Here is a 17041-nt window from a genome sequence, read left to right on the forward strand (position 1 = left end):
TGTTGGGGTCTCCTTTCCTCCGCACTGGTAAGCCCCTGGGGACCCCCAGAGCCCACCTCCCCACATTGAATGTTCTCCATCAATGGTGTTGACATAAGTTGATTGAACAGAGGCCCCATTTGAAAAGTCTGACCTCTGCCTCTGCTAGAATTTCAGAAGGGACCAAGAAAACAAAGTTTATTTATGGAAGCCCTTCTGCAGAATTTCCAAAGATGTATTATTCCAGCTTCAAAATCTCAAACTTAGGAATGGATGGATTCCAAAACTTGCATTTTCTTTTCTCCAATTGAGAAGGCTGTCACAGATGCTGGGGAGTGGTGGTCGATGTACAAGAGGCTGCCTAGCCCGGGAGAGAGTAGTCTTCCTGGACCTTTGCCATGAGAATCATCAGAGAGCTGCACTTGCAAACCTGACAATTAAAACCGGAAGACGAGAAGATTGAATAAGAATCATTTTCATTTATATTGAATGAAGGGGCTTGAGGAAAGGCTTCTGTAATTAAAAGGAGAACCATGGTACTTCATAAAGGAGCTTGAGGAGAGTTTTAGAGGCTCCAAAAATTTCACTGCAGTCAGTTCTGCTTCAGAAGATAGGATTCTCTTTGGAGGAATGAATTGATGTCCTGTGCAAAACTTAAGTTTTAGGGTCAGGTCAGACCTCAATTTAAATCAGGTCCTTGCATATATCCAGAGAAAAAAAATTATAATTTGAAAAGATATGTGTACCCCAGTGTCCATAGCAGCATTGTTTATAATAGCCAAGATGTGGAAGTCACTCAAGTGTCCAGAGACAAATGAATGGATAAATATGTATATATACAATAGAATATTATTCAGTCAGAAAAAAGTAATGCCATTTGCAGCAACATGGTTGCATGTAGAGACTGTCATATTAAGTAAAGTAAGCCAGACAAGGACAAATACCATATGATATCCTTTATATGTGAAATCTGTTAATAAAAATGACACAAATGAACTTATTTACAAAGCAAATAGACTCACAGAGAAAACAGATTTACAGTTACCAGAGGGCAAAGGTGGGGGGAGGGATAAATTAGGAATTTGGGATTAGCTGATATATACTATTATATATAAAAATAAATAAACAAGGACCTACTTATAGCACAGGGAATAATACTCAATATCTTATAATGATTTATAAGGGAAAAGATTCTGAAAAAAGAATATACACACACATATAAAAACTAACAACATTGTAAATCAACCTTAATTTCTGAAAATTAAGGAAAAATAGGAAAAATAAATTATACCCTTGACTACATGTGCATCTGACTTAAATCTGCTGAGCACCACCGATTTTTGCACCTCTAAAAAGGATTAAGTATTTGTCAAAACTCTTCTGAGGATTGTGTGAGCATATATTTGAAGGTGTTCTGTAGGTGGGAGGGGCTCCAATGTTGGCCGCTTTCCTACCCCCATCCATGATACAGAAACATCCTTCTTACATTGATCCACCAAATGCACAGCATTTCCTGGATTGGAAGGACCATGGAGAGGCAATTGAAAGTGAAGCAGGGAGGGGCTTTTTAGAGGCTGTCAAAGATTTTGACAAAATTGAAGAGAAGAAGACTTACTAGGAATTTGTTTCTCCAACAGTGTGGGCTTGCAGGTGTTCTCGGAGTCCCTTTTTAAAACTGTGCCAAGTCGTGTCTGACTCTTTGTCATCCCATGGATTGTAGCCCACCAAGCTCCTCTGTCCGTTGAATTTTCCAGGTAAGAATACTGGAGTGGGTTGCCATTTCCTACTCCAGGAGATCTTCCAGACCCAGGGATCAAACCCATGTCTCCTGCATCGGCAGGTGGATTCTTTACTACTATTCCCACCTTTTTGTTTTTCATCGACAACATGACTTAAATTGACATGTTGATGTCATCTCGATACAAGTACTCTCTGGGTTCTTCACATGACCACAAATGGCCAAATACTGCTGGATGGGTACACATCCTGTGCCATAAATATTGGGTTTGAAGCAAGCTCTGCTTCTTCCTGGCAGACTCAGCTTCCATGTTGGTGAAATGGGGGTAGTAGTGTTTCATCAGGACATTGGGGTGAAAGGAGTTATCATCTGAAAACGTCCCCATTCATCCCTCAAACACAGTATTCCTGCCTGTTAAGTCGATTCAGTTGTGTCTGACTCTTTGCAACCCTATAGTTGCACCCTCCAGGCTTCTGTGCCCATGGGATCTTCCAGGCAAGAATACGGGAGTGGGTTGCCATGCCCTCCTCCAGGGGATCTTCCCAACCCAGGGGTTGAACCCATGTCTCTTATGTCTCCTGCATTGGCAGACAGGTTCTTTACCACTGGTGCCACCTGGGAAGCCCTGTTAATATTCCTAGTCCCCCCAGATTCTTACCTGTTATTTAATTTTTTTAAGTTTTATTTATTTACTCGTTTATTTTTGGCCATGCTGGGTGGGTCTTACTTGCTGTGCACAGGCTTTTCTCTGATTGTGGCGAGTGGAGGCTACTCTCTAGTTGCAGTGAGTGGGCTTCTCATTTTGGTGGCTTCTCTTGTTGTGGAGCCCTGGCTCTAGGGTGCGTGGGTTTTATTGTTGTGGCGCAGTTAGCTGCCCCTCCGTATGTGGGATCTCCCCATACCAAGGATCCAAACCATGCCCTGTGTATTGGCAGTTAGATTCTTAACTGCTAGACTACCAGAGAAGTCCTGTTCTTTTATTTTTTTAAAAAATTTTTTTCCAAATAAATAGTCTCCCCAACGCATGTGCTGTTGGTATGATGACGGACTCAGGTGACCACGTCTATGCTGGGCAAGCACCTTAGAAGCACAGGGAGCTTGGGCTTCAGAGCCAGGAAGGAGGTGTTTTTGAGTCACTGGGAAAGCTGGAGGTGCTCCTGTCACTGTCTCTCAGACATGAGGCTTGGCTTTTGATGTCAGTGCATGGGTGCCACCAAGATGGTGACGTGTGGGAAGTAGGGGCCTCTCTTCCCTGGGCAGGCAGATCAGAGGCTGTGGTGTGGCCCCCAGTGGTGTAAGTAGCAACCTGGAGCATCTGGTAGCTCTGCAGGGTGGTGGCGTCTGTGCTTTGAGGTCCTGCCCCATCTGGTCCTGGGCTTCCCAGGTGGTGCTAGTGGTGAAGAACCCCCCTGCTGATGCAGCAGACATAAGATATGTGGGTTCGATCCCTGAGTGGGGAAGGTCCCCTGGAAGAGGGCATGGAAACCTGCCCACTACAGTATTCATGCCTGGAGAATACCATGAACAGAGGATCCTGGCAGGCTACAGTCCCTGTGGGGGTCACAAAGAGTCAGACATGACTGAAGCGACTTAGCATACAGGCACGCACGCATCTGGCCCTGCCCAGCTCCCACTGGTTGATCCCTCGCATTGCTGTAACACTCCAGCCAAACTCACAGTCACTCAGATGTGACATGGACCTTCCCACATCAGGGGCGCTGTATGGCTGGCACGGTGCTGGGGCCTCAGAAGAGACATAGAGGGTGATGTGTGGGCAGCTTCTCCTGGATGAACTCACCTGAATGTAGTGTGTAACGAGCATGCTCTTTAATGCCAGCAGAGGAAAGGGGTCCCGGGTACGTGTATGGAGACCCAGGCCTATGTCTTTTGCAAATATACAAATGCTTTCTTTAAAGTGATGTGTTCCCCCGGCTGGAGGGACAGCAGCTCAGTGATGACTAGTCAATGGGAGGAAACCCATGTGGACTAAGGCCCATTCTATGGGCTCAGTTCCTGCCCTCATGGGTCTTAAGCTCTGGCTGTTAAGGAGAGAGGTGGTGCGATGAGCAGAGACCACCCTGTGGCAGTTGTTCAGTCGCTGAGTCATGTCCGACTCCGCAGGAAGCTGGTCTTCCCTGTCCTTCACTGTCTCCTGGAGCTTGCTCTAACTCATGACCGTTGAGTCAGTGAAGCCATCCAACCATCTCATCCTCTGTCATCTGCTTCTCCTCCTGCCCTCGTTTCCAATGAGTCAGCTCTTCACATCAGGTGGCCAACGTACTGAAGTTTCAGCTTCAGCATCAGTCCTTCCAATGAATATCCAGAGTTGATTTCCTTTAGGATTCACTGGTCCTTCATTCAAATCTTATATATATATTTTTTTATTCATTCGCACAGATATTTATTGAATCCTATGTGTCAGTCACTGCTCTTGCACAATGGATCTATTAATAAACAGAGTGGTAGAGGGCCCTATCCTCAGGGAGCTCATCTTCTAGTTGAGGGAGGGATGTGTGTGTGTGCACACGCGTGTGTGTTTATGGTGGTGGTGGTTAGAGTTTGCAGGTTTAAGTTGGTCACAAAGGGATTCTCAGAGAAGGTGATTTGAGCAGACACCTGAGAAGGTGAAGAGATGAGACATCTGGGGGAAGAGCTAAGGCTGAGGTAAGTGCAAAGGCCCTGAGACCACTTCTCAGTTGCTGACTGAGAGACTACAAGGCTGTCACATGGCTGCAAGGGAGGGAACAGGTCCTGGAGGATGAGGTCCCAGGGGAATAGGGCTCAGTTCAGGACTTCTCTGTGGCTCAGATGGTTAAGAATCCACCTGCAGTGCAGGAGATTTGGGTTTGATCCTGGGTGGGAAGGATCCCCTGGAGGAGGGCATGATTGTCCACTCCAGTGTTCTTGCCTAGAGAATCCCATGGACAGGAGCCCAGCAGGCTACAGTCCATGGGATCGTAGAGTCAGACACAACTGCAGGACTAACAGGTGTAAGCCCTTGAGGGCCCGGGTCAGTGGATCAATGGCATGAGTTGCTCATCACAGGCACTGGTGCCTCTCCTATGTTGAAAGTCACCCATCAGGAGCAAAGATGAGGAGGGGTGCCATGTAGGAGGGGCTTCAATTCAGGCAGCACCGAGGGTGACCCGGCGAGGGTGACAGTGGTAGAAGGCGTTGAGAAATGCTGGTTCTGGGTCTCTCGGGCTTACATCTCGGCTCTCCTGCGTGGGCCACTCAGTGTCATTGACTTTCCGTTTTCTCTATGCTGCAGCAGAGTTAATAAAACCTGCCTAGTCAGAAAGAGAAAAACAAATATTGTACATTAATGCATATACATGACATCTAGAAAGATGGTAGGAAGAACCTATTTGCAGGGCAGCAGTGGAGACAGCCACAGAGAAAGGGCTTGTGTGCATAGTAGGGGAAAGAGAGGGTGGGACGAATTGAAAGAGAGCATGGAAACGTACATTACCATATGTAAAATAGATAGCCAGTAGGAATTTGCTGTTAAGAGGCAGGAAGCGCAAACCCACCAGGTGCTCTGTGACAGCCTAGAGGGGTGGGATGGGGTAGGAGGTGGGAGGGGGGGTCAGGAGGGAGGGGACATGTGTATACCTATGGTTGATGCATGTTGATGTATGGCAGAAACCAACACAATATTGTAAAGCAATTACCCTCCAATTAAAAATAAATTTAAAAAGAGAAACCCTGCTGCACAGGGTGGTTACAAGGTATCAGCCAAGCACTGGCCTGGCTCTGGAGGGGCCCTGCCCTTACGTCGCTGGTGCTGGAGGTTCATGTGTCACTGCTTCCATCACATCACAGGGAAAGGCTCTTATGTGGCTGAGGCTGCTGAAGCATGAAAACTTCATGCCGCGCAGGCTCCTCCAGCGTTGGCGGCCGGGGAGACCTTTAGAAAAGTTCTAACCTGACCTTCTTGTGTTATTGATTCAGAAACTGGGGCCCAAAGTGATGAGTTTTCCCATTTTCCACATAATTTGTCCAGCCATATGTCACATCTCACAGCCCTTGTGGATTTGCGAAGAGGCCGGTGACTTGTGGTCCAGTGTGAAGAAAATTGGATTATGGAGTGATAAATTAAAAAGAGTGCTCTATCTGTCTGTTGAACTCCCTGTAACTTTGGGTTCCTGGAGTTCAAGGTAATCCTAGAAAAGAAAGTAGGAGAGGGGTGGAAGAAAATAAAAGTTTGAGTTCCGGTTTGTAAGCAGGGAATACACTCCTGTTGGTGCAAGACTGAATCTCAGGAATTTCCTACAGATGCTGGAGTAGGGTAGTTAAGTGCATTTGATTGCTCTGAAGAATGTGTGGAACTTGGAATTTGAAAAGTGCTTTATTTACCCTTCGTTAATTACTTTATATGACTAGATCAACACTGCTGTTCAACAGGAGACCCCATGCTTTCCTTGCAGAATTCATCCTGGGTGTTTTTCCTACACTCTAACCATGATTCCTGTTGGGAAGTCCCCTGACCCCTTTCAGGGGTGCTAGTGGCCTGGCCAGTCTGGAGAGAAGCTGGGCCAGCTTTAAATACAGGTTCACTTGCATGAGGTCATAGGCCTTCGTCATGATGCAGATGGACAAGGAGTATGGAGGAACAGAGGCGGTCTTTTTTAAAAAATATATTTTTATTTTTGGTGGCTCTGGGTCTCTGTTACTTTGTGCAGGCTTTCTTTAGTTGCAGTGAGCAGGGTCTCCTCTTCTTACAGTACACAGGCTTACTGCAGTAGCTTCTCTTGTTGCGGAACACAGGCTCCAGGGTACCTGGGCTTCAGCAGTTGCGGCACACAGGCTCAATAGTTGTGGAGCATGGGTTTAGTTGCCCTGAAGCATGTGGAATCTTCCTGGACCAGGGATTGAACCAATGTCCCCTTCATTGGTAGGCAAACTCTTAACCCACTAGACCACCAGGGAAGTCCCAGGGGCAGTCTTGCTGGTGCAGAAAGAGCGTTTGCACCTGCTCTCCGAATGTGTTGGGGTCGACTTTGTTCCATGTCATGTGCCCATTCTGGTTGTTAAACCCTGAGGGCTTTTGCAGCATCAGTCCTGGAGAACAGGCCCCAGAGGTCAGCATCCTGTCCACCCACAGGAGAGCGATCCTCGACTTCAGCTCTCTATTTCATCCACAGCCCTTTAACCCCTTGTAACAATGTGATGAAACTTGTTTCCTAAACCCTCCAGGTTCAACCAGGATGAGATCGACTTGGTAGATGAGTTCTTCTCCAAATGGGATCCATGGGTTCTGAAATCTGTATATTCTGGGAGAGGGAGATGGTATTTCAACAGCACTTTTTAAATTAGGGGCTTATATTTTGAGGATAAACAATGAAACAAAACCTCCCTGTGATTCTTGGCTGAACTCATTTGCAATGGAAATGTAGTCTCATAAAACTAGACCTGTGCTTTTTTACCAACTTCCTGCTCTTCTTTAAAAGGGTCAGTTTATTACCCACGTTTGGAAGATTTGATAATCCTAATTGTTTGACCTTCCATTTCTCAAATCCCTCTCTAGGCGGTGAGGCTTAGGTCAGCCTTCCCCCGCAGATGCTCATCTTGCCTTTCAATTCTCTACCTGCTCATTCGAGAGAGCGCCAGAGTGACTTCACCTGGCAACTTAGCACGGGGGCTCCCGGGCTGCTGCAGGCTTTGAGCGGCTCGCTCATTAAGCGGGACTGTAAGCCATGTGGCACGTCTCCTGTACAGCACTGCTTTTCTGGTCCCAGGGGGCTGGTAACTATGCTTCTGGAAACCTGGTACACGGAGGCATCTGGAATGTCAGCGTCTCCATATGGGAGCCTGTCAGGGCCTGTCATCAGGAGTTGGCCCAGCGGCCTCTGTGGCATCTTTATTGAATGTTAAAAAAAAAAAAAAAAGCACTACTTATAAAGTGAAAGGGGACAGTTTGAAAGAGTAACATTCATCCTTTGCAAGCAGAAGCCTGAAAAGTGCATTCTCGTGTATAGGAAATCCCTCCCTCTTCCTTTGGTCCTTGTGCTTCTGTGTTTCCTGCCCACCAAACGAGACACAGCAGGCAGGAGTGAAGGACAGGGAAAATACCTGCCTCCAACACCTGTGTTCTAAGACGGGCCAAAAATGTTCTGATGAAAAATGTTTTAGAGTTGGAAAGCAAGATCTCGAGGGAGGTTCAGATGAAAACATCTTAAGGTGTGACAACTAGAAGGGTGGATAAACCTTCAGCACAGGAGAGAAAACGTCGATTGCATGAGGCTGCCTGCTTCACTGAAGTGACTGGCAGGTGGCTGGCAGGTCTGGGGGAGTGAGCCAGGCCACAAGTAGGCTGCAGGAATGTGACCATCAAGTCTTGGGTGGCAGGGACTCTGCAGGACTCCTGCAGTGATGATGAGTGAGTCTGGATCTTAGCTCTGTTTCATCCGGCTGGATGACCCTGGGCAAGTCTGTAGCATATTTCTCCATTGAGCCTCAGTTTCCTTATCTGAATGCTGGCATAATAACAGCAATCTCATAGGATGGTGAAAGGACTCAGATAAACAAGTACATCAGAGTTCACTCAGGTACCTACCTGCTGTATGGAAGCTATGCATGGCTGAGATTTTGATTAAGACCGTTCTTCCATCTAATCTGACTCAGACCCAAAGGTTCTGGACAACATGGCAGTCACACAAGATCCAAAAGACTGTGATATCACTCCTTTTACTTCAGCTTATGCCTTGTTTTCTTGGCCATCTAGAATGCTTTCATGTTAGCGTGGGTGGGCAAAATTTGGAGTGCTTGATTAATCCTGCAATTAATAAAAGTGGAGAGGTGACAATTGGTGTTACTGAGTTACAGTTGAAAGCGTTGCACTTGGCCTTTCTCCATGCAAACAGATTGGCGGAGAAGCCGCCCGTGGGGAAGAACATCGGAATGCAGAAAAGGGAAGCTGGTTGGCAAGAGGGACGAAGAACAAAAACCAGGGTGTCAAGACAGGTTGGTTGATTATTTCATTCAATCAACAGATTATTTATTGAGTAATTCCTGTGTGCCTGATACTGTGCCAGGAATTGAAACTGTACATATGGACAAGGTAAGGCTTCTTCTCTGAAGAGGCTCAGGCTGTTGTGAAGATAATAGACATGTAAGCAATGAACTCTAACACTTAGTGGTAAGTGCAAGATTTGTTGTTGTTGTTTAGTCGCTAAGCCGTGTCTGACTCTTTTGTGAACCTGGGAACTGTAGCCCACCAGGCTTCTCTGTCCATGGAATTTTCCAGGCAAGAATACTGGAGCGGGTTACCATTTCCTTCTCCAGGGGAATCTTCCCGACTCAGATGGAACCCAGGTCCCTTCATTGGCAGGCAGTTTCTTTACCACTGAGACACCTGGGATAGATGAAGTTTAAAGTTCATGGGTGATCAAAGAAAGGAGTGATTGGGTTTATGAAAGAGGAGAGAGATTTTTGACTTTACAGAAAATGTGGTTTGAGCCAGACCTTGCTGAGGATGACGGGGCATTCTAACCCAGGGGACCATGGGAGCAAAGACTGGGAGGTGTGAAGTGGGGATTCATCATTGTTAACGAGCACTGGGATGGAATTCCAGCTCTGCCACTTCCTAGCTGGGTGACTGGGCAGATCACCGAGCCTTCCTGGGAGTTTGTTTGGTCATCTGTAAAATGGGCATAAAGAATCCAGGTCTCAGGGGGTACAGAGAGGATTCATTCTTAGTTCGTGTAAGGCACAGCTGATCCAAGGTGACCCCTCTGGTAGCAGTTAGAGCCCTGCAGCAGCTCGAGTTCCTTGAGTGATTCCGAGTAAGAAGTAGCGAAGACTGGACTTGTCATTTACGGCCAGGTATCAAAAGTGTGAGAACATCTCACATTCTAATCTTACCTCTGCAAATGCTCACTCACACCCTGGTTAAGCCACGTTCCTCCTTGCCCCCCTCAAGGTACCAAACAGTCTTAACCTTTAAAACACAGCCACCCACTGGTGGTCCTGGTGACAAGTAACAGACAGTTTATTCTGTCCTGGGGTGACTGTGTGGAGAGACCACCATCTCAAGGAGATCAGTATCTCGAGATTTGGAGACAGGAGTGAAAATAGAGTCAAGAGCTCAGCTCAGTACCTCGCTGGACCTGGAATCGAATTCTGGCTCTTCCATTGGTCAGCCTCATGCCCTTAGGCAGCTCACTTCATCTCTCCCAGGCTCAGTTTCTACATCCATGAAACTTGGTCTAAAATATATTTCTGTATCAAGAGGAGACATTTATCTTAAGAACTGGGATGAAAATTCCTTTGAAAGAGAACACTGCCTTTGTGTACGAAGACATGCTGATAAGCTGAAACAACGCTGCACAATAGAAATATGTATCAGGTCACATATGAGATTTTAAATTTTCCAGTAGTCATATTAAAAAAAAAGAGTAAAAAGAAATAGGTGAAGTTAATTTTAGTAATATGTCAATATAGCCAAAGTATATTTTAAAAAATTCTTGAGATATTTTAACTCTTCATTTCATACAAAGTCTTTGAAATCCAGTATATGTTCTACATGTATAGTGCAATTCAGGTGCTCAGTAGCCACATGTAGTTATGGCTACTGTATTGGACAGTGTCCACGTTGGTAGAAACCAAAGCCAAAGGTAAAGTGGTTCCACAGAGAAAGTGAATTTCCATCCTCCCTCTATCCCCATCCCCATCCCTCCTCTCTGTCTCTCTCTCCCTTATCTGGGTCCCCTTTCTGAGAAGGTAAATGACCTGTGGATGCTCTAGGTTGGTAGGGTTTCATGGGAAAAGAAGACAGAGGTAAATTTCATGGACAGATGTAGCAAAAGACACAGCTCACTGGGAATTCGCAGAAATTAATGAAAACAGCCAGAGTGCATTAAGTGCCTACTCTATGCCAAGCGCAACTCTAAACATTTTACTGCCTCATCTTATATATAATTCTCTCAGAACCCTAAGGGGGAGTCATTACTCCCATTTTCAAAAAGAGAACACTGAGGCTTAGAGAGGTTAAAGAGCTTAACCTAGAGATGACACATGTGCATCAGAGCTCTGCTGTGCTAGATGCCTCAGAAAACCTTGGAGGGAAAAAAATCATAACGAGACTCTTGGCTTCCAATAGGCATGGCCTGGGAAGGGGAGGTGGGCTGCAGTTGAGAAAGCCCCAGGAATCATCTGGAGACACCTGAAAGGAAGCCTTTTTGAAAGAAGGAGCATTCTTAGTTTTCTTCTCCTCCAGGTCCATGCCTGCTCAGTGAACATTTGTACAAGCCAGTGAGGATGGGTTGGCATCACTGGCTAGGACAGCCCTAAATCCACTGCGGGGGGGTGGGGGGGTGGTCTACAGATGCCACTGGGTCATTATGTAATGGCTTTAAGAATAATTTGCCATGAAATTAAAAGATGCTTCTTGGAAGAAAAGCTATGACAAACCTAGGCAACATATTAAAAAGCAGAGACATTACTTTACCAACAAAGGTCCATTTAGTCAAAGCTATGGTTTTTCCAGTAGTCATGTATGGATGTGAGAATTGGACTCTAAAGAAAGCTGAGCACCAAAGAATTGATGCTTTTGACCTGTGGTGTTGGAGAAGACTCTTGAGAGTCCCTTGGACTGCCAGGAGATCCAACCAGTCAATCCTAAAGGAAATCAAAGCAGTCAGTTGTAAAGGAAATCAGTCCTGAATATTCATCGGAAGGACTGATGCTGAAGCTGAAACTCCAATACTTTGTCCACCTGATGCAAAGAACTGACTCTTTGGAAAAGACTCTGATGCTGGGAAAGATTGAAGGCAGGAGAAGAAGGGGACAACAGAGGATGAGATGGTTGGATGGCATCACCAACTAGATGGACATGAATTTGAGGAAGGTCCAGGAGTTGGTGATGGACAGGGAAGCCTGGCATGCTGCAGTCCATGGGTTTGCAAAGAGGTGGACACGACTGAGAGACTGAACTGAACTGAACTTGTGATAAGCCCTGGGGGAAGGGGCCCACGTGGCAAGGTAACTGGCATGTTCAGATCCAGGTTCATTCTTTGAGCTTAGGTCAAAGGCTGGTTTATACATCCCTCCCAAAGCTTTGTTTGTTTGTTCTCATAAATTCTAAAAATTGAACATATTCTACAATATTGTTTATTCTACAAGCAGCAAAGTACAAGAAGCATGCAGTGTGAAGCTTGGCATATTTTTACAAAGGGAGTCCACCTTTATAACTGGCTCCCAGATCAAGAAGTAGGACTTTACCAGTACCCCTGGGCACCTGCCCCTCCTACCCCCTGCCCTGGCCCTCCTCTCTGCCTCCTTGCCCCTCTCAAAGGTGCTTGCCCTCCTGGTTTCTGACCTAATGGACTATCTTTTTGTGCCCACGCCTTTGAGTGAATTCTGAATATTGTAGTTATGGGGTTCATGGTCTCCAGGGTTGGGGTTCTAGGCTGGTTGTCCTGTCCATTGCATAGATGGGAATGATTCAGAGGCTGTGCAGCTTGTCTGGGTCTCATGGCTTGAGAATATGTCAGTGATTCAGACTCAGAGCTGTGGTGTGCCAAAGGCCATGCTCTTGACCACCCCCTGGGTTTTCTTCTCCGACGTTTTGCCTACAGTCCGGAGGTTGGGATGCTCATGTTGAGATTGCTGGATTTCACAGTATCCAGGTGTGGCTACCATGGTGCTGTACTGGATTTGTCCTGAAGGCATGCTTCCAGGCCCATGGGGACAAAAGGCCCCACCTCCCCTGCCAGAATGACTTGGCTGGTGGAGCCCATCCTGGGTGGGACTGCAGGGGGCCTCAGCATATGGAGCAGGGAGGGGTGTTCCTTGTGGCCCCATGCTTCCCATCTCCCCTTGCTGCTGACAAATGTGCTCAGGCTCTGGTGGGAGAAGCTTTCAATTAAACAAACAGCTCCCTCCCACCGCAGTGGAAGGACTGTGTGCTGCCAAGTTCAAGCTGAAGGCGCTGGTCGGTTCTAGGGGCACAGCTGGGGCTGCTGCCCAGAGCATGATGGATTTCAACACTGGTCAACGCTTGCTCAGGATGGAGCCAGGGGAGGGCAGTCCCCGTCCAACTTGCAGGCCCCTGGGAATGGTCGGAGGTGGGCCTATCTGTGTCAGGCTGGGGAGCTTTCCTCTCCGCGTGGAGTGGCCTTCTGCCCCCACCGCTTCCCAGTCAAGAGTGACAGGTGGTGGCTGTCATTCTGCAGTTGGCCCTGGCCACGGAGAGATTTGCCAACAATTCTAGAGTGCAGATACCCCCAGCCTCTCCAGCTCAGAGAGTGCAGCCTGACCCATGAAGCCGTGCGTAGGCAGGCAGTTCCCTGAGCCCAGTTTTCTTTCCAACAGGATGGGAATGGATAGCAGGCAGAAACATAAGCAATTACACTAGGTTTTGTGCCCCTAGGATGGAAATTTAATTCAAAAAGGCAAAATAAAAAATCACCCCCCTGAAGGCAGTGGTGTTTATAGAAATAAAGACAGTATATTATGATAATCCTAGCGACTGAGCTGTTGAACAACTTACTCTTTGCTGTCCACTGAGCCTAACGTCGGAGATTGGACAGTGTAGGTCTGGAGCCAGACTGTCTAGAAGTGGAGTCTACATCCTCAGCTCAGCTGTGTGACCTTGGGCAAGTTACTCGACTTCTCTGTCCATCTGTGAAATGGGACCATAACAGTCCCCAGTGGGGGTTATTGTGTTAATGCATTAATTCACGTTAGACACTTACTGTCTGACATGTTGTCATCTCAGTAAATGTTCACATAACAATGATGAAGCACCAATACTTTGGCTACCTGATGTGAGGAGCTGACTCATTGGAAAAGACCCTGATGCTGGGAAAGATTGAAGGTAGGAGGGAAATGCTGGATGGCATCACTGACTCAATGGATATGAGTTTGAGCAAACTCTGGGAGATGATGAAGGACAGGGAAGCCTGGCTCATGCTCCAGTCCATGGGGTCACAAAGAGTCAGACACTTAGCAACTGAACAACAGCAAATAATGATGAAGATGTGTATAGGGTCAATATCAGGTATTCTGGGTGGTTTAGTGGGCTTCCCAGGTGGTGCAGTGGTAAAGAACCCACCTGACAGTTCAGGAGATATAGGAGACACTGGTTCAATCACTGGGTCAGCAAGATCCCCTAGAGGAGGAAATGGCAACCCACTCCAGTATTCTTGCCTAGAGAATCCCATGGACCAGAGGAGCCTGGCAGGCTGCAGTCCCTGGGATCGCAGAGAGTCAAAAACAACTGAGATGGCTTAGTATTCTTAGTTTACCCACTAAGAAACTGAGGCACAGACAGGGTGGGTTCCTGGCCCTGTAGCAGAAGTGGGATTTGAACCCAGAGCTGCCTGATGGCATGCTTTCCAATGAATGGTGATCAAAGTCTTGATTGGCTTATTTAGGATTTATCCCCTAAAGAGTGAATGTATTTCAGAACAGCCTCCCTCACCAAAATTGTTCCAGTATAAACAGGATGAGTTCTATTTTATGACTCTTTTAAAATAATAAACATAACTATGTCTGTTGAGGGCTTCCCTGGTGGCTCAGATGGTAAAAAATCTGCCTGTAATATGGGAGACCCAGGTTCAATGGGGAAGATCCCTTGGAAAAGGGAATGGCTATCCACTCTGGTGTTCTTACCTGGAGAATTCCATGGGCAGAGGAGACTTGCGGGACGCAGTCCATGGGGTTGCAAAGAATCGGGCACGGACACAACTGACCTACTAACACAAACAATGTCCATTGAGCGCATTGCCCCATTCCAGCCTCTACATCTCTGTCGCCTTATTGTTTGGGCCATGTCCTCTGTGCAAAAGTTTTGAGATCAGATCCAGTTAGAGGTGCTGCTTTTCTCAGCAAGGCTGTCGGCCATGCTCCTGAAAGACAAGGTGCCTTGGTGTGTGAGCACCTTCGTGGTGGCATCTTTGGAGCCGGGGATCCTGCTCTTTCATCTGTGTCAATGCTGCATGTCCTTCATGGGAAGTATGCCTGTCACCCCAGCTGGCTGTCCCTCTTGTGGCCTGCCCATGGTGTCTGTATCAGCTCTCACAAAGGCCCAAATCATCGAGGAAAGATGAGGTTTGGGGTTTGACAAAGGTAGGATGGCACAGTGCAGTCTGCGGAAATAATGTACAAAAATTTTCTCATTTAAGTTCTCTGAGCAGAGGTAGGAACACAGAGGACCAGAGGAGAGGCATAAGAGGGGAGAGAGAGAGAGAAAAAATACAGGATGGAATAGGGGGTGGAGACGAACTCTCGGGGTGGGAGAGTGAGAGGGGAGGGCAGGGGCAGGAGTGGAGTTGGAGGAGGAGGCGGGTGCAGTGGGTGATTTGAACTTGGATTTTTGTGACATGAGCAGGACGGGGTGAGACCTCGCAGGAGGCAGATGTTCGGCCTGGTGGGAGCGGGGAGAGGAATGTGAGATGCAGCCGTGGGAGGGTGAAGAATGTGAGTCGATAGGAGAAAGGCTGTACAAGTTTGTTTTTTTAATTAATTAAAAAAAAAATTGAACCATAGTTGATTTACAAGGTTGTTGTTAACAGCAAAGTGATTCGATTATACACATAGATACTTATGTTTAATGTTCTTTTCCATTGTGGTTGATCATAGTAATTTTTTGTTGTTAGAGATTTTCTTAGTTTATTAAGTTTTTATTTATTTATTATTTTTGGCTGTGCTGGATCTTCAGTGCGATGCTTGGGTTTCTCATTGTGGTGGCTTCTCTTGTTGCAGAGCAGGGGCTCCAGGCGCATGGGTTTCAGTGGTTGCCGCACTTGGGCTCAGTAGTGGGGGCACACGGGCCCAGTTTCTTTGTGGCATGTGGGATCTTCCCAGAACAGGGATCGAACCCGTGTCCCCTGCATTGGCAGGAGGATTCTTATCCACTGCACCACCAGGAAGTCCCATATAATAGGATATTGAATATGGTACTCTGTGCTGTACGGTAGGACCTGGTGGTTTATCCATTCTCTCTATGAAAGCTTACATCTGCTGACCCCAATTTCCCACTCCATTCTTCCCCCAGCCCCCTCCCCTTGGTAACCACCAGTATATTCTTTATGTCCATGATTATTATTTTTAATTTTGAAAGATGCTTACTTAAATTTATTTTTATTTGTTTATTTTTTGGCCATGCTGTGCCATATGTAGGATCTTAGTTCCCCCACCAGGGATTGAATCCATGCTCCCAGCAGTGGAAGCAGGGACTCTTAACCACTGGACCACCAAGGAAGTCCCCCTATGTCTGTGATTCTGTTTCTGTTTCATAGATAGTTTCATTTGTAACTGGCTGGCAGAGGCCCACTGTTGGCCACAAAGCTAACGTGTTTCCTAATCCTGACCTAGTGCTCCTCAGCCTTGTCACCTCTCAGGCCAGAGGGCGACGAGCTCGCTGAGCCGGGTCTGCTGGGTCGTTCGGTCGGGATGTGTGCAGCATTGCCTTCCCACATCAGAGCTTCCTGGGGATGCCAGGCCCTGGGACCGGAGCAGGCACTGTTTGACCTCTTTCAGCAGAGACCACACCAGTGAACCTCACGGTGCTTTGTTAGTCAGGGGACAGCTCGAGCTGATGGAGGCGTGCCTCTGTCGTGCGATGCTCATGCCAGGGGTTAAAAAAAGAAATACTCATGCAGATCCAAGGGCTTTTTGTGAGCAGTGCAGAAATAATAAACCCAAGCACAGAGTCCAGCTGCTTCAGGCTCGAGGTTGCACGTCCTTTAGGGCCAGGAGATCAACGAGGCTGCCAGAGGCGGTTGACTCTGAGCCCTTCTGGGGGGCAGCTTCCCCAGTGCAGGGCAGAGGTGAGTGGGCATGTTTTCTGTTCAAAGGATCCGATTTTAGTGGAAGGGGCTTGTTTGTTTACTTGGCGAGACCAATGCCATGGCTCTGTACTGTGGCCCCAGAACCACTCCAGTTGGGCAGCTTCTGGTGTGAGCGGGACCTGGCCTCACTGGGCCCAAGTGTCACGTATTGTCCTCACGGTCCATGAGAACTCGCTTAACCAATGCGGAAATTCAGGCCCAGGGCTGTAAATGATTTGTCCAAAGCTTGTGTGCAGCTTTGGTGGCAGTGATGGTGATGATGATGGTGAGGATAAAGGAATAGGATCGTGAGGTTCACTGATGGTGAAGACTGTGTTCATTCAGCCCTGTCGTGGCTAACGTGGATTGCGTGTCTGTGCTCTGTAACATCCCACTGGTGCTGGGAACGCCTGTCAGGCAGATTCTCTGTGTCCCATTTACAGTGCGGATAGCAGAGGTCTGGGTCAAGTCAGAGCCCGCAGTCTTTCTGCTCATCCACCTGCCAAGTGATGGCTGTGCCAGCTTGCTGAGTGTGATGTGACCCTGC

The 17041-nt window shown here is 47.3% G+C and overlaps 1 protein-coding gene across 4 annotated transcripts in view; it reads left to right on the forward strand.

The window, feature by feature from the left end:
• LARGE1 (LARGE xylosyl- and glucuronyltransferase 1) overlaps nt 1-17041 on the forward strand; it is a 622955-nt gene that overhangs the window by 34480 nt on the left and 571434 nt on the right. The window lies entirely within an intron of this gene.

The sequence above is a fragment of the Bubalus bubalis genome, chromosome 4, assembly GCF_019923935.1.
Source record: "Bubalus bubalis isolate 160015118507 breed Murrah chromosome 4, NDDB_SH_1, whole genome shotgun sequence".
Taxonomy (NCBI): domain Eukaryota; kingdom Metazoa; phylum Chordata; class Mammalia; order Artiodactyla; family Bovidae; genus Bubalus; species Bubalus bubalis.